The sequence below is a fragment of the Diceros bicornis genome, chromosome 10 (genome assembly GCF_020826845.1).
Source record: "Diceros bicornis minor isolate mBicDic1 chromosome 10, mDicBic1.mat.cur, whole genome shotgun sequence".
NCBI lineage: Eukaryota > Metazoa > Chordata > Mammalia > Perissodactyla > Rhinocerotidae > Diceros > Diceros bicornis.
In genome coordinates, this window is record NC_080749.1 from 55,223,780 (window position 1) to 55,244,311 (window position 20,532).

Sequence of the window (20,532 nt, forward strand, 5' to 3'; positions counted from 1 at the left end):
CTAGTGGTTAGAATAGCTCAACAACCTGCAATCATAAATGTTATAGAGCCATAGGAAGAGAGAAAAGGCTTGAAGTGGGTGTTATTTTCTCCCTCAGTGGTACCACATACCAGTGGAAATGCCAGGTGGAATTGCCACAACTACATTGCTACACAGCCCCTGGACCAGTCTACCTGGAGGTCAGCACTCCATAAAACCAACCGGGGTGTGATAATTTGCCTTTTAATAACCAATCCTTCCTTTTATAAAAATGTAGACTATAACATTCCTCTGAGTAGCCAGTGCTATTAGCACACTTTATTTATTTTAAAATTTGATTTACAGGGATGTTATGAGAGATACATCTGCAGAACTCCAGGAGGCTGTCCAAGTTATACAGCTTCCAAAAGCATCTAGTTTACAACCAGCAAGTAGTTTAAGCAGTGGAAGCATTGGGCTGATTCCAGGGCTTCCTTAGCTGACAATTTGAAGAGAAATTGAGTGCAATACAAGATGGAATCACATTCTGATCTTTCTTCAAATGCCTATTGTCTGCTTTATCAAAGACATTCGATATTGACACAGTGCAGGCTATTGAGTCTCAATAAAATCTATTCTTCACTTTCTTTTACCTCATCTGCAGACTGTTGACATTTTCTTTTATTTCAACACTGATGTTTTTCTTTTACATTGGAGATTTTAGCACTGATGTTGTAATTGCTTATCACACAGCTGGCCCTGTTATGGTGTTCTTGTGAATGTCCCTTCATTTTCCTGATGGTCCTGTGATCCAATCTACAATCCATTTAAAAACAAAACATTCATGTGCCATTTTATACCGTGGCTCTTTTGGAGTTCCATTTCAGCTTCATTAATATTGATGCTGTCTGTCTCCTTGCTTATTTCGGAAGATTCTTTGAAATTAATCTTCAGAATTCGCTGTGATTTGTTGCTGTTTTGTGCGTCAGCCTCGGTACAGCTTGTCTCTCGTTAATTTTGTTTTTCTTTATTTTTACGCGTCTGCTATGACTGTTCTCCTACTTGTACTACTGCTGTGTGTCAGGTCCTTTATGGAATCCTGGTTTCGCCTCTGCCTTTCACTGTGATTTTCCATCATTAGGGACCTCTTGAATAAAAATGTAGCCCCTGTTTCTGACAGAGTCCATGTGCCTTTTCTTTTCTTTCTGTGTGATTTTCCATCATTATGGTTCTTAAATTTCTTGAATAATGATATATACTATGGACAAATGGACAGAGCAGTAATGGCTTCATCAGTGTTTTCTAAAATGTATCTGCAGCTTTTAGAGCACACAGAGCCACAGCAGAATCTGTACTATGTATGTAAAAGAATTTTTAAAATAGATTTTGTGGTCAGTTGGTGACAATGCTGTGGTGCATTAATAATTCACATTCTTGCTTACAGCATCTACTTGTTAGAACGTCAGTTCCACAGCAGACAGGTTGGAGAATAGCCTTAGGTCTAAATGTCTTTGAGGAATATAGGTGCATTGCCATACCTGCTTTTTTTTTTCCCCTATAACATTTTCAAAGGCAGCCAATATTTCCTTGACCAGAAATGCTAAGTTGGAAATTAGACTAATTTCGAAAATGAGATAGATGAAGTTGAACTTTACTCATTTGAGATATTTTGTCATCTCATTGACCACTTTGAATAAAATAGGTCCATACTTCTAGTTACAAACAGGCAAGGGAGCACTATGAGTGATAGAAGGACAGGATTCAAATTTAACAACCACGACTGACTAAAGCCAAGTCAATAACTGCCATGAAGTAAGAGGCTAAAGCTGAAAATATTGGCTGTCCAATCATTGCTATAAAAACATGGAGAGAAAGTAATGCTAAAATAAGACATATAAACATACTATTCACTATTGGTTAAAAAGCTATGCTTGCTTCATGTTCAGAATATCAATTACCAACTGAGGAATTCAAAGTCAGCTCAAGCAGTTTGCTCTTTGAAAACGCCCTATAAGAAACTACCGAAACCTAGAGATAGCTGATATTTCACAGTTTTACAAATCTATGATGCTTAAATGATTTCAAAGTTAAACAATAGAGATTTAGTGGTTTCCCTTAGAGGAAAACCAGTGTAACCTGAACATGAACCTAGAAATCAGAAATTCTGTGTCCTCAGTTTATTGTTAATACTGTATTTCATTAGAATTATATCAGTTCCTTTATCAATACTTTTCATGTTTTTAAATAGAAGCAAAAATGCCTAGAAAATGGAATAGATATCCACATGCAAAAGAATGAAGTTGGATCTCCATCTCACACAATATTCAAAAATTAATTAAAAATGAATCAAAGACCACATGACCCGTGGCGTAGTGGTTAAGTTTGGTGCACTCCACTTCAGCAGCCCAGGTTCGCAGGTTCAGATCGCAGGTGTGGACCTGCACCACTCATCAGCCATGCTGTGGCAGCAACCCACCTACAAAGTAGAGGAAGATTGGCACAGATGTTAGCTCAGGGCTAATCTTCCTCTAGCAAAAAAAAAAAAAGGAGGAAGATTGGCAACAGATGTTAGCTCAGGGCAAATCTTCCTCAGCAAAACAAAACAAACAAACAAAAAAGGATCAAAGACCTAAATGCAAGAGCTAAAACTATCAAACTCTTAGAAGAAATCTTAGGGGTAAATCTTCATGACTTTGGATTAGGCATTGGTTCCTTAGATATGACACATAAAGCACAAGCAACCAAAGAAAAAATAAATAAATTAGACTTGATCAAAATTAAAAACCTGTGTGCTTCTAAGGGCACTATCAAGAAAGTGAAGGGGCCGACCCCATGGCGTAGCAGTTAAGTGTGCGTGCTCTGCTGCTGGCAGCTCGGGTTTGGATCCCGGGTGCGCACGGATGCACTGCTTGTCAGGCCGTGCTGTGGCGGCATCCCACATAAAGTGGAGGAAGATTGGCACAGATGTTAGCTCAGGGCCAGTCTTCCTCAGCAAAAAGAGGAGGATTGGCATGGATGTTAGCTCAGGGCTGATCTTTCTCACACAAAAAAAAAAAACAAGAAAGAAAGTGAAAAGAGCCCAAAGAATAGGAGAAAGTGTTTGCAAATCATATATCTAAGGGTCTTGTATACAGAATATATGAAGAACTCTTGCAGCTCAATAATAAAAAGACAACCCAATTAAAAAATAGGCAAATGATTTGAATAGACATTTCTCCAAATAAGACATACAAATGGCTAATAAGCGCACAAACAATACTCACTCAACATCATTAGTCATTAGGAAAATGCAAATCAAGACCACAATGAGATACCACTTCACATCCACTAGGATGGCTATACTGAAAAAGATGGACTATAACAAATGTTGGCAAAGATGTGGAGAAATTGGAACATTCATACATTGATGGTGAAAATGTAAAATAGCGCAGCCACTTTGGAAAACAATCTGGCAATTCCTCCAATAGTTAAACATAGAGTTACCATATGACCCAGCAATTCCACTCCTATGTATATACCTAAGAGAATTGAAAACATATTTTTGCATAAAAACTTATACATGAATGTTCATAGCAGCATTATTCATCATAGCCAAAAAGTAGAAACAACCCAAATGTCCATCAACTGATGCATGGATAAACAAAATGTGGTATATTTAGACAGTGGAATATTATTCAGCCATAAAAAGAAATGAAGTATTGATTCATGCTAAAACATGCATGAACCTTGAAAACATTTTGCTAAATGAAAGAAGGCAGACACAAAAGGCCACATATTGTATGGTTCCATTTATATATCATATCCAGAATAGACAAATCCATAGAGATAGAAAGTGGATTAGTGGTTGCCAGGGGCTGGGGGCACAAGGGAATGGGAAGTTACTGTTAATGGGTATAGGGATTCTTGTTTGGAGTGATGAAAATGTTCTGTAATTGTATAGTGGTGACAGTCGCACAATCTTGTGAATATACTAAAAAGCACTGAATTGTACACTTTAGAAGGATGAACTTCATGATTTTTCTTTTTGAATTCTTTATGAATTTTCTTTTTAAGAAGAAGAAGAAGAAAAATTCCTGGAAAGTGAATTTATCAAGCAGAGTATTATGAGAACTGAAATACTCTATTAATATTAATAATGTGGATTTTTAACTTAAGTGTTGAATAGAGGTGATTGTTTAAACCCGGAAAAATTAACAGAATTGGACATTGATTGGATTGGTGGTTACCAGAGGGGAAGAGGGGAGGGAGGAGGGTGAAAGGGATAATTAGGCACATGTGTGTGGTGATGGACTGTAATTAGCATTGGAGTGGTGAACATGAGAACATGATATAATCCATGCAGAAATGGAAGTATAATGATGTACACCTGAAATGTATACAATGTTATAAACCAATGTTACCACAATAAACAAAATAAATAAATAAAATAAAAAAATAAAAGAGTACTGTGGCCAAATAAAAAAAAAAAAGAATTGGGCATTTAGTGTAAATCAATATTAAAAGTGACATTTACATTGTCCTGTGATGATAACATTCTGGAAAAAAATTCAATTTGCAAACGTCTGGATGTTGGCTATTACATTGTTGACATTTCATCAGGATATTTTGATACGTAGACCTTAATCTCTTTTCCTACAGGATCCATTATTTGGTTCATCTTTGAACCTGCTTTTCAAGTACTATTTATTCAATAAATATTTGTAGAGTTATAAAAGTTGATATAGTCATTGTCTCGTCTAAATAATATTCAGCTCTAACCATCACTCAAAGCAAGAAATCCTGGAAAAGAAATTTTCGCTTCTGAACCTAGAATGTAATGATGCTATGGTAGCATTGAATATTGAAATATATTTCAGTTAAACTAAAAAAAATTCATTAAGTTCTGATCAGGTATGAAACAAAGATGTTTACCTGAAGTAATCACTCATAACTCATTTTTTGAGAATTCTTGGATCTAAATTATGTCATAAATCAGACATAAGGAATCAGAAAATGGCAAATACTCCCAGTTCATGGTCCTTTGAAGTCCCCAGAAATGCTCTCAATTCAATGTTACATTCCTCTCTTCCTGCTCCCAACAGACAAGGCCATCAAATTAGCAGCATAATTTCTGGCGAGCAGCTGAATTCTAGGGTTATCAGCTGGGCTCATGGATCTTGGCACAAAGTGACAGATTCCTGATGAAGATACAACCAATGATCCTAGCTGTTCACTCCCCATCCTCCCGATCCCGTGACATCCTCCCTTACCGTGTCCCACCACTGAGTCTGAAAGCCTGAAAAGGAGTTCTATGTTGTACTGGTAATCTTACACCCTTTTTTATTTCCACTATGACTTTTGGATCACCTTTCGGCCACACAGACTTGTTCCATGAGGGAGCAATGAATAAGGAGAGTCTGAACACTATCGTGATCTACACAGTGCTGATCCTTTCATCTACCCCAAAATAGGCTGCAGAACACCAGCAGCAAATTGCCATCCTGGGCAGCACTTCAAAGGGGATGGGACACATTTCTGGGCACACCTTCAGAAATTTAGCCAAATTAATTCATAGTATTCACCCATCATTAAATGGATCTTCTGGAATCACATGCCTCCTGGATACAATCTTTGTGACAGCAGATATAGGGAATGTGCAGGGAGCAATACATCTTCATTATTCTTTAAAAGAAAAGGCCTGCTGGCATAGGAAGGGATGCAGAACAGCTGTTTTCTCTTCAGTGTTACATATAAAATAATCCTATATAAAAAACACCTGTGGAGCACAGATTATCTAGTATGTTTACTATAAGTCCACTGCCCAGTATATTGCTTATCCCATCATGAGCCCAAGCAAACATTTATAACAAATGAAAGCTTACCATTTGTAGACCTAGAATCTGAACACCACTGAATACACTTGGTAGCCCTCGAAATCCTGCCTCTTTTTTCTTTGGTGTTAACCGTAGAGAGTGAATTCATTCTCTCCAACCAATAGAATAAAGCCATGTTGGGAACAGGTTCAGGTTGGTGTATTCTGTTCTTCAAGGAAATTTCCAGGGCACAAGAAAGATTTCTTTTTTTTTTTCCTTTTTTGAGGAAGATTATCCCTGAGCTAACATCCGATGCCAGTCCTCCTCTTTTTTTTTCTTTTTTTCTTTTTGCTGAGGAAGATTGCCCCTGGGCTAACATCCATGCCCATCTTCCTCTACCTTATATGGGACGCCACCACAGCATGGCTTGACAAGCAGTGTGTCGGTGAGCACCCTGGAGCGCCTGTGAATCCCAGACCACTGAAGCGGAGCGCGTGCGCTTAACCACGATGCCACTAGGCCAGCCCTGAAAGATTTCTTAAACTACTTAAGGATATAAGTAGTTTTACATGGACCAAGCAAGACTACATTAACCTTGCAAGAGACTTAACCCAGGAACCAAAGCACCTAATGAAAAAGGACAGAGCAAAAGATAACCCAGTCTTCCCCAAGGAGGCAGGTGCCAGCTCATTTTTATTCTTTCTGGTGCACGAGTGAGGAGAAAGTACCAAAAAGGAACAAAATATCTGAGTGTTTTGAGCAGAGGTCCACATCAACTCATTGTATGAAAGCAAGGAGGAGAAGAAAATGCATATCTTGAATCACAGTGACCTTGCCCACGGGGAATTGTGATCTAGTAAGTTTCTTGAAGTCTGACCCGAGAATCAACTCCTCCTCTCTGGAGAAAGGAGCACGAGGTTTCCCCTTCCCTTTTTATAGCTTACAGAACACAAATTTCTTATCTAAGAAACTACCTTTCAGCCCCAAATCGGCTTTAGCTGACACAGCCCCCACTTTCATGCCTTGCTCCTGCCCAGTCTGAGTTAGATACTTAGTGAAACCACTCAGACTGCTAGCCTGAGCATATCTGGTCAGGCACCAACACCAACACACAGAATTCTCCGTCTCTTCCAGAAGCCATCTGCTGGTTCTTATTACAGGACGTGGGCCCAACACCCTAGCCAGTGCCATCAGCCACTTTGCCTCTTAAGTTCTGCCTTTTCCTAATTCCCTAGAGACAGAAGGGAGAGAGTTGCCTCTCTGGTTTCAGAGTTCCTTGGAAGAATCCTGTATTGACCAGCTAGTCATTTCTTTCACATTGATGAAGATGGAGCTTTACCCTTGACTCTTTTTCTCAGTCCCTTTTGGGATTTCTGAAGTCCTTTTTCTGGTAAACGGTGAAGGCTTTTAAGGAACTTTGGCTTCTTCTGCAATTTCATTCATCCTAGTCCTCATAGCATATGTTCCATCTTATGTCAGCATCCCACTGGGGGCAAGCAGAAGAATTTCTGACTCTTCAAGTTCAAAGTTTATGCCTCTCTGTTGGATCATCCACTCAGTTGCTGGTTTTTATCTTTTGGAAACCTTGAACTCTTCACTCTTGTGCCTGGCAAAGATGAGAGGCAAATTCTAAATCCAATGAATAATCTCACTTTTGCATACTCTATCAGGTCTGCTAATTACCAAGTATCTCTTTGATGACTCATCTCACCCAATAATAATGACAATTTTTTCTCTAAAGGCAGTGGGGTGTGTGTGAGGTAATTCTCTCACATGCACTAATAAAGAAAATTTAGCAGTTATATCAGGGAGACCATCATATTGTAGTGGAAACTGAAAAATAAGGTGGCATCAAGCAACATACAAAAAGTAAGGTCTTTGAAATTGTGGTAGAGCTCAATTTCTTTCAAAAAAATATAAAATCAGACATCATACTGAAATTCTTGAATTACAAATGAACACTTACAAACTCTGTATGGTAGCAGAGCTCTTCAAAAACAGTTCCCTGCCCAGGACATGTGTGTGGCATCAGGATAACCAGCCTGCTCACATATGATGAGCCAAAGCCAGGGGTGGGGATGATTACAGACAGAAGAATTGCTGGAAGGATATACACTGACATTCAGCCTCAAACAATGGCATCTCAATGGAATACTGGAAAAAATCAATGACAGCTCTTCTCGAGAAAAGATTTTGAGTAGGGGACAAATTTTAAAGGACAAACAGTAATAGGGACCATGATTGGTGGTAGCTGCCAGACATTTTTTAAAAGAACTTGTGAGCCAAATGTGGGAAGAAATGCTTTGGAGCTCTGCTGTTATAAAGAATAGTCACTACCTTTGGCACAACCAGTTAGTGATTGGTCCTATTAAGGAGACTTCCCCCTGCCTATCTTTCCACCCAAAAAAACACGTAGCCCTGAGTAGCAATTGTTTGTATTTCACTAGAAGTTTCATGATTCTTAAATTGGAAGTGCAGTGATACAATTTGCAAGGATATTACATAAACCATCAGATTGGTCTTATTTGAATGATCAGAGCAGAGCAGTCTGTTGAATTATTTCTTCATCAGATACATCCCATTTAATAGCTCAATTATTCACTACACTTCTTGTGAGAGAATTATGTATCCTACACATTTCCGTGTCACTTGCAGTCCTTTCCTATAAGAAGTGCATACATCCCTACTCCATTAAGATTAGGTTTAACCATGTGATTAGCTTTGGCCAATGAAATGTGAGATGTCATGGATACGTACCATCTAAACAGAAGCTTAAGAGCAATTGCATGGTTCACCCATTACATTCTTTTCTCTCTGTCACAATAATGAGTGTCCTAAATAGGTGTTACTCCTTCAGCCTGGATCCTGAAATGAACACACATTGAGCAGAGCCAAGCTGAGATGCTCCATTAATGAGAAATACACTTTTATTGTTGTAAGCCATTGAGATTTGTGCATGTTTCTTCTTGCAATATAAACTAGCAAAAGCTCACTCATACAATAACCATGCATATTAGCACAGTAGCTATCCATTAATGGTATTTGTCAGCTATGCAATATACATATTCCAGATGAAGTGCTAGAGTCCAAATAGCTTGGATAAAAACATGTCTCACAGGGGGCCAGCGTGGTGGCATAGTGGTTAAGTTCGCACTCTCTGCTTTTGGCAGCCCAGGGTTCGCCGGTTCAAATCCTGGGCACAGACCTACGCACCCGCTCATCAAGTCATGCTGCGGCAGCATCCCACATACAAAACAGAGGAAGATTGGCACAGATGTTAGCTCAGGGACAATCTTCCTCAAGCAAAAAAAAAAAAAAAAAAAAGGAGAATTGGTAACAGATGTTAGCCAATTTTCCTCACCCCCCTCCCAAAAAAAAAGCCTCACAAAGAAATGTAATTGACGTTAATCTTAATTTTCTACCTAGAACTTTTTCACTTATTTGGAAGGTTGATCACAGGTTGTAGAGTATAATATATCCAGCTTCTCCATGTTCATTAAAAAGATTGTCATTGTACTTAGTCAAATTAAGACTGCTATCAGGGCCGGCCCCGTGGCTTAGCGGTTAAGTGCTCGCACTCCACTACTGGCAGCCCAGGTTCGGATCCTGGGTGCACACCGACGCACCGCTTCTCCGGCCGTGCTGAGACTGCGTCCCACATACAGCAACTAGAAGGATGTGCAACTATGACATACAACTATCTACTGGGGCTTTGGGGGAAAAAAAAAAAGGAGGAGGATTGGGAATAGATGTTAGCTCAGAGCCGGTCTTCCTCAGCAAAAAGAGGAGGATTAGCATGGATGTTAGCTCAGGGCTGATCTTCCTCACAAAAAAATAAATAAATAAATAAAAGACTGTTATCAGCTTAACATCTCTCCGAATGAAAACCACATGCTAACTTTTAAGAAAATCTTCATTTTTGGTCAAAACATTGCTAATTCCCAGAGTACTGTGTAGAGCGAGAAATTAACTTGCATTTGTGAGTTTGAGTAAGCAATTCAGTTGATCTACTACATTCCCAACAGTATTAGAAGCAAAATCGTATATGAGAACAGAGCACAAAAGCACTAAGCGCCAGACAACTTTCTATGGGTTGTTGTAGGTAAGAAAGCCCCAGAGCATAGAGGAAAGCTGAGAGAGCTTTCCTCTCTCAGTTACATTTTATCCTGAGAACCCAATTTTCACAATTTCTAGGCTTAACATCTCTAAGACCAAATATTGAAGCCTCAACTTTTGAAGAAAGAAATTATTTCAAGTTCTTTAACTACACAGTGTCAAAATGATTGGTGAAATCAAGGAAAATATTAGGCAAATCGGTCGTTTGATGCAATGTTGGCACAAAGTGAGCCCCAATGACTGGTAAATGAGGTCACATCCTTTATTTCGGGCTTTAGTCTTATATTTAGAAATATCTCTGCCTCCCTGTGATTATAAAGATATTTTCTGTTTTCTTCTGGGTTCTCATATTGGGGGAAAAATAAAAGGACTTTGGGAAGTATACCCAGGCCCTGTCTAGAGGATGGCTATCTGTCCATTAGCTTTACTTGGGGCGGCAGCACCACTAAGCCAGGTTGGGCTTTGGCATCTGAGCATTCTAGTAGCCATGTCCTCTTGGCTTGAGGAAGGCCAGTTTGCTGGTCTGTTTCCTGTCTTGTACCCTATAAAGGAACCTTCCTGAATGACTATTCCCCAATCCCAACCTACCCTAGGCCAGGCCTACCTGCAAAGCCTGCTGTCCTGGTGGCTTGGGGGCCCAGTGGAGGGAAAGTTCAAAAGGAGAATCAAACAGTGACCTACATCATTGCTCATGAAATCCAGACCAAATGCCTGTCCAAATCAGTCTACGTCTTCATTCCTTTTTCTTTTCTTTAGGAAGGAAAATACTGGCTTTATACTTACCAAACTGGAGAGCTTGACTCAGCCTCTAGGCCACACAGGATTTCCAATACTTCTACTAAGTTTAACACACCAGTCAGTCACAGATAGAGCTCCTGGACAACACTGCTTAGCCTCCCCTCCAAGCAAACCAGTGCTTTGTCCTATTGTTATCACGCATTTTACTTCTACATACGTTGTAAACCCCACACATTATTTTGTTGTTGTTGTTTAAACAATTATCTTTTTAAAAGATTGAAACAGGGGCAAGCCCCGTGGCCTAATGGTTAAGTTCAGCATGCTCCGCTTGGGCGGCCCAGGTTCAGTTCCTGGGCGAGAATCTACACCACTCATCAGCGGCCATGCTGTGGCGGCAACCCACCTACAAAATAGGGGTAGATTGGCACAGATGTTAGCTCAGGGCGAATCTTCCCCAAGCAAAAAGAGGAAGATTGGCAATGGGTGTTAGCTCAGGGTGATTCTTCCTCAGCAAAAAAATAAAATAAAAATAAAAAAATAAAAGGTTGAAACAAATAAGAAAAAATCTTGCACATTTACCTATGTAATTACCATTCCAATGTTCTTTATTCCTTTTGGTAGGTCCATATTTCCAACTGATCATATTTTCCTTCTGCCTAAAAGATTTTCTTTAACTTTTTTTGTAGTGTGGATATGCTGGTGATGAATTCTTTCAGCTTTTCAATGTCTGAAAAGGTCTTTATTTTGCCTTCATTTTTAAAAGCTATTTTAGGATAGTGTATATATGAAAGCTGTTTGTTTTCAGTACTTTAAAGATGTTGCTCCACTATTTTTTCACTTACATCGTTTCTGACAGAAAATATTCTGTCATCATTATCTTTGTTCCTCTGTACATGTCATGTCTTTTTTCCCCTCTGATTGCTTTTAATGTTTTCTCTTTATAACTCTTTAAAACTCATTTTAAGCAATTTGATTGTGATATTGCCTTGGTGTAGTCTTCTTCATGTTTCTTGTGCTTGGCATTTGTTGAACTTCTTGGATTAGTTTTTATGAAATTTGGAAACATTTTGGCTTTTATTTCTTCAGAGATTTTTTTCTGTCATCCACCCTTTCTGTCAGGGCTCCAACTACATGTAGACTGGGCCACTTGGCATCATGCCACAGATCATTGAGGCTCTGCTCCTTTTTGTCCCCCAGACTTATTTTTGTCTGGGTTTATTGTGCATTGTTTATATTGCCATGTCTTCAAGTTCACTTCTGTTTTTTCTGCAGTGTCTAATCTGTCATTAATCCTGTCCAGTGTAGTTTTTCATCTCTGTTATTGTTGTTTTTCATCTCTAGACGTTCCATTTGTGTCTTTTTCATATCTTCCGTGTCTCTACTTAACATGTTTAATCTTTTCTCTAGACCAGAGTTTCTCAACCTCAGCACTACTGACATTTTGGACTGGATAATTCTTTGTTGCAGGGCTGTCCTGTGCATTGCAGGGTGTTTAGCAGCATCCCTGGCTTCTAGCCACTACATGCCAGTAGGACCACTACCCCCAAGTTGTGACGACCACACTGTCGCCAGACATTGCCAAATGTCACCTGGGGGAAAAAAATCACTCCTTTATTGAAAACGACTAGTCCAGATTTTGGAACATATGTAATACAGTTATGATAAGTATTTTAATGTCCTTATCTACTAATTCTAGCATCTGCATCAGTTTTCTCCAGTTTCTATTGATTGATTTTTCTCATAAGTTTCCTGCTTCTTCACATGCCTTATAGTTTTTTATTATAAGCCAGACATTGTGAATTTTACTTTGTTGGCTGTGGGTATTCTTATATTCCTGTAAATATTCTTGGGCTTTGTTCTGGGATGCAACTAAGTTACCTGGAAATAGTTTGATCCTTTCAGCTCTTGCTTTTAAACTTTATTAGGTAGATCCAGAATAGCATTTAGCCTGGGGCTATTTTGCCCCACTACTGAAGCAAGACCCCTCTGAGTACTCTACTTTATACCCCATGAATTGTGAGGTTTTCCACTGTGGCTGGTGGGAATTGGCACTATTCCTGGCCCTGTGTGAGCTCCTTATGGGTGGTTTCCATGATCTAGTATAGTTTCCTCAGGTGCTTGTGCTGATAAGCACTCAGCTGAATACTTGAGGGACATTTTTGTCCCTCAATACCTGTGGAGGTTTTGGGGGTTCTCTCTCTCCAAAAAGTTTTCTTCTCTCTGGCTCTTTGTTCTGCAAACTCCAGCAGCTTTGGTCCCTCTCAACTCCATCTCCTCAACTCAGTCATTGCACTCAGCTTGGGTTCCACCTCCTGCCTTGCAGCCTCAAAACTCTCCAGGCATTAAGCTGGGACAATTGTTGGGGTCATTTGCTGTGTTTCTCATCTCTCAGGAATCACTGTCCTTCATTGTCTCACGTCCAATGTCTTGAAAACCATTGTTCCATATATTTTGTTTTTAGTTGTTTCAGGCAGGAGGGTAAATCTGCTCTCTATTACTCCATCTTGACTGGAAACAAGTACGTTTTTAATTTACCTGGAATTTATATGGGTGTTAAACTTTCCGAGTTATTGAATTTCTGAGAATAACTACTTTTCTTTCACTCTCCATTGAACAGGTTGAATTTAAATAAAATTATATGCTTAAAATAATTTTCACTCTAAGCTTTGAAGACATTTTTCCCTTGTTTTCGAACATCCAGTGTGGTGACTGGGAAGTCCAATGTTTGTTTGATTCTCAATCCTTTGTAAATATCTTTTTTTCCCTTTCTACAGGATTTTAGAATCATCTCTTCATCTATAGTGTTCTGAAATTTCAGAGTGATCTATTTAGGTGTGGATTTTTTGTGTGTGTGAGGAAGATCAGCCCTGAGCTAACATCCATGCCAATCCTCCTCTTTTTGCTGAGGAAGACTGGCCCTGAGCTAACATCTATTGCCAATCCTCCTCCTCCTTTTTTTTTTTCCCTTTTTCTCCCCAAAGCCCCAGTAGATAGTTGTATGTCATAGTGGCACATCCTTCCTGGTGTTGTATGTGGGACGCTGCCTCAGCATGGCTGGACAAGTGGTGCGATGGTGTGCGCCGGGGATCTGAACTCGGGCCGCCAGTAGTGGAGCGCGCCCACTTAACCGCTAAGCCATGGGGCTGGCCCTAGGTATGGATTTTTTTAAAAAAAATAGTATCTGTGAAATCATGAGTTCAACAGACTAATTTTAATTTTATAAGCCACTATAAAATAAATATATGATTATTAAGATAAAAAACATTTATCCATGCCACCTAAAATCATCTTCAGTATCCCTAGTATTACGTCTTCCACCCTTTGGGAAACTTTGGATTAAAGCACAGTGCTAAGAAAAATTACAATAGATTGTCAAGGAAAATTCTGAATGGGTGAATATTACTGGGTATTTTCTCAATGGACGTTGTCTAGGCAATCCTTCGGAGTTATCTGACTATATGGGGGTCTGTGGTTTTCACGATTTTTGACTGGGCAATGAGTCTACAACTCTAAGTTGTAGAAAACTGATAGTAATGCAAATGAGTCTTGTCTGTAGACGTGACAATAAATTGTGTCTGGTGAAGATGCAATTGACTATCATGCTATAGAAGAGATGATTCCAACACTACAATTTGCTGTAAATATCGATCAGTTTTTCATCTATTGGCAAATTCATTTCAGCATTCCTGATTACTGCTATATGTGTTTGTTCTTTGGATTCTCCTTTGGAAGGGTTTTACCCTCTCCCTGTCTCCCTCATTAATTAATGAGCTAAATAAAATCTATTTTTTTATATTTGTGTGACAGTCATGATTTTGTCTTATTTTTTAAAGTATCTTTTATTAATAGCATATATGAATTATTATAATGTGCATTATTACTATTATTATTATGTTTGAGAGGATTTGGAGAACATTTCAAACCGGACTTTAGAACAAAGTGCATTTTCGCTAAGTCCTGGCTTGGCGTCAAATTCTCTGTGACAAATCTGGCTGGCCACATGTTTTTTGTAAATAAACTTTTGTTGGCACACAGCCACATTCATTCATTTGTATATTGTATCTGGCTGCTTTTGTGCTACAAAAGGAGAGCTGAGAGTTGTAACAGAGACCATATGACCCACAAGCCTAAAATATTTACTATCTGGCCTTTTATAGAAAAAGTTTGTTGACCCCTGCTTTATGGTGTGACACCAACCTGCTTTAGCATATTAACTACAAATGAAAATTCTATTATTTATTTAAATTGAGATTGTTAGGTTTTTCTGTACCTCCAAATGGATGTACAAGCCATTTGCAGGGGTAGAGGGAACTACATTTGGGGAGACTGAATAGCATAGTGTTTAAATTTTTTTTTTAATTTTTATTTATTTATTTTTCCCCCAAAGCCCCAGTAGATAGTTGTATGTCATAGCTGCACATCCTTCTAGTTGCGGTATGTGGGATGCAGCCTCAGCATGGCTGGAGAAGTGGTGCGTCGGTGCGCGCCCAGAATCCGAACCCAGGCCGCCGGCAGCGGAGCGCGAGCACTCAACCGCCAAGCCATAGGGCCGGCCCCTGAATAGCATAGTGTTTAATATCTCCCACTGGCCCTGAAGTTTGGTTTGGTTTGAATCCAAACTCTCTCACTTAGAGCTGAGAGACCTTGATCAAGCTGTCTAACCTTTAACCCTCCTAAACCTCAGTTGCCTCATGCATAAAATAGGGATAGTGATATCTTACATAGTGGTTGTAAGGATTAAACGAGCTGCTATATGTAAAGAGCTTAAAACCCAGAACATAGAAATCCATGTGATTATTGGGCATGAGCAAACTTTGGAAAGAACAGAAAATTACATCTATGCCTGTTTTTATAAACTTTTAAATAAAGTCCAATATCCATTGCCAGCCTGCCCAACCTCAAGCTTCTCTCCTCTATTCCAAAGAAGTTCTCCTATTCTCCCAACTCAAGAGGTAGAGCACTTTGAAGGCTATATGTTTGGTTAATTGGGGACACTCCTAGGGGAAACCTCACTAAGGTATCCCTACAAAATCTCGTCTGTATTATGGTAGACTGAGTGCAAAAATGGCCCCAATTCTTCTCTTCCTGCTATCCATGCCTCTTATGCTGTGACTGCAGCTTCCTCCATCTAGAGGTGGAAACTATTTTCCCTACCTTTGAATCTCACTGGCCTTGTTACTTGCTTAACCAGTAGAATGCAGCAGAAGTGAATGTGTCAGTTCTAAGCTGAGGCCTCAAGAAGCGCTAAACACTTCTGCTTGCTCTTTTGGAACCCATGATAGCAGGCATGGGATAGCCTGCTAGAGGACGAGAGCTCAGAGATGAGTCATCTCATCCGTGGCCGCCCTAGTTCAATCAGCTCCCAGCTGACCTACCAGGTGATCACAGACTCACGTGAACCCAGCTGAGATGAACCAAGCCCAGCTCAGATCAGCATAACTACCTAACCAACCTATAGACTCATGAGCAAAAGTACATATTTATTGTATGCCAAAATAAATTAATGTCTGATAATTTCTATCATTGTAGCCTTGGCTATTGAATGATTGCTAACTGCTGGTATTTGCTTGGGGAGTGTTGAGCATACATATATCACGCATCAAAGTAGAGTGTTCATCTGAAAATGTGGTCCTAACTCAGCCCTGTTGTGTCGGGATGTTGCTGAAATGATTGATTCGGATGCATACTCAAAACCGTGGCAGATTTGAACAGAATTTACAGCTCTTGGCCACAAAGATCATGAAACAGTATTATGAGAACTTTTAAAGAAAAGATTGTAAGTAGTTGGCGTGCTATCTACAAGACCAATTCTTATAATAGGGACTATTAGAACTAAAATGTTTGCATGAAAAAGGATTTTTGAGTCCTCACTGGTTAGCTTCCTGTTTGAAAACAGTTAATAGAACAAAATCTGAGTACTGCTAGAGAACCCACTGTTCCTTAGGACTATAACAAGAAGTGACGGGATTATATTATGACATGTTTTTCCCAAGGTAGCTAAAAAGAGAATAACATTCTCTCTGGGTCTCTGGTGTTTCACTTGTGATTTTGAGGATGACTATGTTTTTGCCTCTTCCACTATACTGAAACTCTGTCATCTTGTGTCATTGTAAACTAGTCATTTAATTGCTCTGGGCCTCAGTTTCCTCGTATGTAATATGAAGTTATTGGATGATTTCTCAGGTCTCTTCTACCAATGTCAGTTTCAGATACAAATTTTTTTCTTAACAATTTTTGTTCTCACTCCTCAAACATTTATTTCATATTTATTATGTGCCAGGAATTTTACAAGTCACTGGAGATACAGCAGTGAATAATGAGATATGGCCTCTGCCCTCACATTAATAATGATAACAAAAATGACAGCAAGCATATCATTAACAATAACTGATACTATACTATATTATAGGTTCCGGAACACTCTCACGGGCATTTTTATATTTGACCTTCACTGCAGGGCAGTTAACTGGTTAGGACAAGCATTAGCTTCTCCATTTTACATACGAAGAAACTGAGACTCAGAAACACTAAGTAACTTGGCCAAGGCTGCAAGGAACTTACATTATCGCTTCGAATTTAGAAATTTTGATCCTGATTATTTACAAAAACATTTCTATTATGAAACATTTCAAACATACTAAAAAATAACAGTATGATAAATCCCATATATCCATAACCCAAAATTAAAAACAATCAATAATTTGACAATATTTCTTTTATCTCTCCCCTCTTTTTTCCTTTGCAGAAGTATTCAAAGCAAATCCCAGAGACTGTGTTATTTCATCTCTTCATACTCAATATAAATCTTTAAAAAGTAAGGGCATTATCTTAACATAACCACAATGCCATTTTCATGCTTAACAACATCAATAATGTTTTGTCTCATTTAAACATAATTCTTGATGTTCACTTGAATAGAATGAAGTTTAAAAATCATTTTGCTATTCAGTCACATCCTGACTAGTCCAACCTAGCATAAATTTGTCTCATCACAGCATCTTATTGGTTTCTAGATCATCCCCCCTCCCCCAAAGCACGTATTTTGTGGCAGGGAATACTATTTGTCCTCCAATGACTCATCTCCTCTTTTTCCTTGGTTATAGAATTTGTAGCTAGAAACATGGCCATGAGGAATAAAGACTGTGTTTCCCAGACTTCCTTGCAGCTGGGTGTGGCTATGTGAGTAAATTCTAGTACTTGAGATATTAACTGAAGAGTTGAGTTTAGCTCCTGAGAAGTGTTCTTAAGGGGAGAGAGTATGTTTTCTTTGCCCTTCCTCCTTTCTGCTGACTAGAATGTGGAATCAGTAGCTGGAACTTAAGCAGCTTGACCTATGAGGTCGTGTACTAAGTAAAGTAGGTGAGACATCAAGAGAGAAGGAGTCAGGTCCCTGATGATCATGAGCCACCGTATCAGTTTAGAAGTAAACTTTTATTTTTTAAACTTCAAGCCAATGTTATTTATCTTGGTTTCTGGTTGTTTTGACACATGTAGCCAAATGAATCCTAACTTACACACATTTCTGTTTACTTCTTCCCCCATCTTTCAATTATGGTGGAGCTAGGCACACAGAAAAATGGGTTAACTATGAGATAATGTCTCCTCATCTAATATAACTATTAGCTGAGATGTATTCCATTCACTTAGTTTTTTGTTGTTGTTGGTTTTTTGGGTTTTTTTGTTTTTTTTTTTGTGAGGAGGATCAGACCAGAGCTAACATCTGTCGCCAATCCTTTCTTTTTGCTGAGGAAGACTGGCCCTGGGCTAACATCTGTGCCCATCTTACTCCACTTTACATGGGACACCGCCACAGCATGGCTTGATAAGCGGTGCGTCTGTGTGCGCCCGGATCCGAACCCCAGGCCAGCGAAGCTGAGCTCGCGCGCACACTTAACGCTATGCCACTGGGCCCGCCCCCATTCAACTTAATGTTTTAAAATGACAAATTGTCAACTTGCAAAACTCCTTTCCCTTGGGTCTGTCCTTTTCACATAATCAACAGCTTTTCTGCCTTCTTAATTGATAGGCCTCCTAAATATATCCATTGTTTGGTTCTTAAAAGAGGTGTTTTGTTCATAAAGTTTGCAGAAACCATTTGGAGAAGTGTGGAAAAGGCCTGAACTAGTGAATGTGTGACAAACATTGGATACTGAAATGAAGACAGCCTGTGACCTGCCTCAGATCTCTGAAAATGCGTTACCGATTTCAGAGCTCGTCTGGGTGAGCTGCAGTGAGCTGTCACAATTAATGTAGCCATTATCAGAAGATCACAGTATATGTACAGAAGTTCAAATATTGTCAACAGTTCTACACTTAAACGATTTCTTATGTAATTTTGCAGCTGGTAAATCAACCCCTGATGACACAGTGAAATAGGACCAGTCAGTTAAACATGGGTTTTTAATTTGTTAACCAAACATTAGGACATTTTCTCAGTCTCTTTTCATATGAAAAAAAAAAAAAAAAAGACCTGCAGTAACAAAGAAAAGTATTAAAACTTCTTCCAAAGATGTGGGCTGATTTCTAATATTCCAAACTTTTGCATTATGTAATCAAATAGAAGCTAATAAAAAGGAATACACAACCGAGAAACTGAGCATTATTTTTTCTATTATCAATAAATCTCTGTTAAAGCAGTCTATGAAATTTTGTTTTAAAGAGATGTGAGCAACTGAGTTATTAGATCAATACCCTCATTGCAGTGTTTTGAGCCAAAAGAGAAACTCCTGTAGATACTGAAATTCTAAACTTGCTGTTGTTCATCTGCTGATGAGAAGTTTAAAGAATTGTAACGCACTCACTAAATTGTGCATGTGAGAGCAAAACATTAATCAAAACACTGCAAATCTTATACTTCCAAGAAATTAGTGGAAAATAACTCCTAATAAAAAAAGCATAGGGAATATGTAAAATCCTGCTTTACATCTCAGTCTTCCAGGAAAGGCTTTAGTTTTCAACTGTCACAGACAGTAAAAAATAGCTCTCAGATGTCAACTCTCTGCACTCTGTTAAGAAGTCCCCTTTACATGTATATTCATATATTATTGCAGACAGTATTTTCCAAAGGGAGCTGAAACAGTATCTCATATCCCGAGTGCTCTTTTGACAATGTGACTTAATATTCCTCCCATGGAGAGGTGGAGTTTATGTCCTTTTCCACTTGAACCTGGGCAAATATTTATGACTGCTCCAACCAAAAGAGCAATGTAAAATGATGCTATGTGAATTTTGAGGTTAGATCACAAAAATGCTATGCGTTTCATCTTGCTCTTTTGAGACACTCACTCTAGGAATTCACATGCATGCTGTGAGGTAGCCCAAAACAGTTCACGCAGAGAGACCACATGGAGAGACCACCTATCGGTGTCCTGGCTGATGGCCAGCATCAACTGCCTGATGTGTGAATGAAGACTCATCTAGATCATTCCAGACTCTGATTGTTGAGTCACCCCCAGGCTTTGAGCCTTCCTAACTGAGACTTCAGATATGGTGAGTCAGAGACAAGTCATTCATACCCACTGCACTCTATCTAAATTCCTGACTGCCTAGGTGGGGGAGAAATGAGGAGATGTTGGTCAAAAGGTACAAACTTCTAGTCATAAGATGAATAAGTTCTGGGGATCCAATAATGTACAGCATAGTGACTATAGTTAACAATACTGTGTTGTACACTTGAAAGTTGCTAAAAGAGTAGATCTTAAATGTTCTCACCACCACCACAAAAATGGTAATTATGTGAGGTGATGGATGTGTTAACTAACCTTGTTGTGGTAATCATTTCACAATATATATGTGTATCAAATCAACATGTATACCTTATACTTACACAATGTTATATGTCAGTTATATGTTAACTATGTCTCAAAAAACTGGAAAAAAAAAAGCAGTAGTAGATTCCTTTAATGGTTCAAGTAGTTAAGAAAAAGCC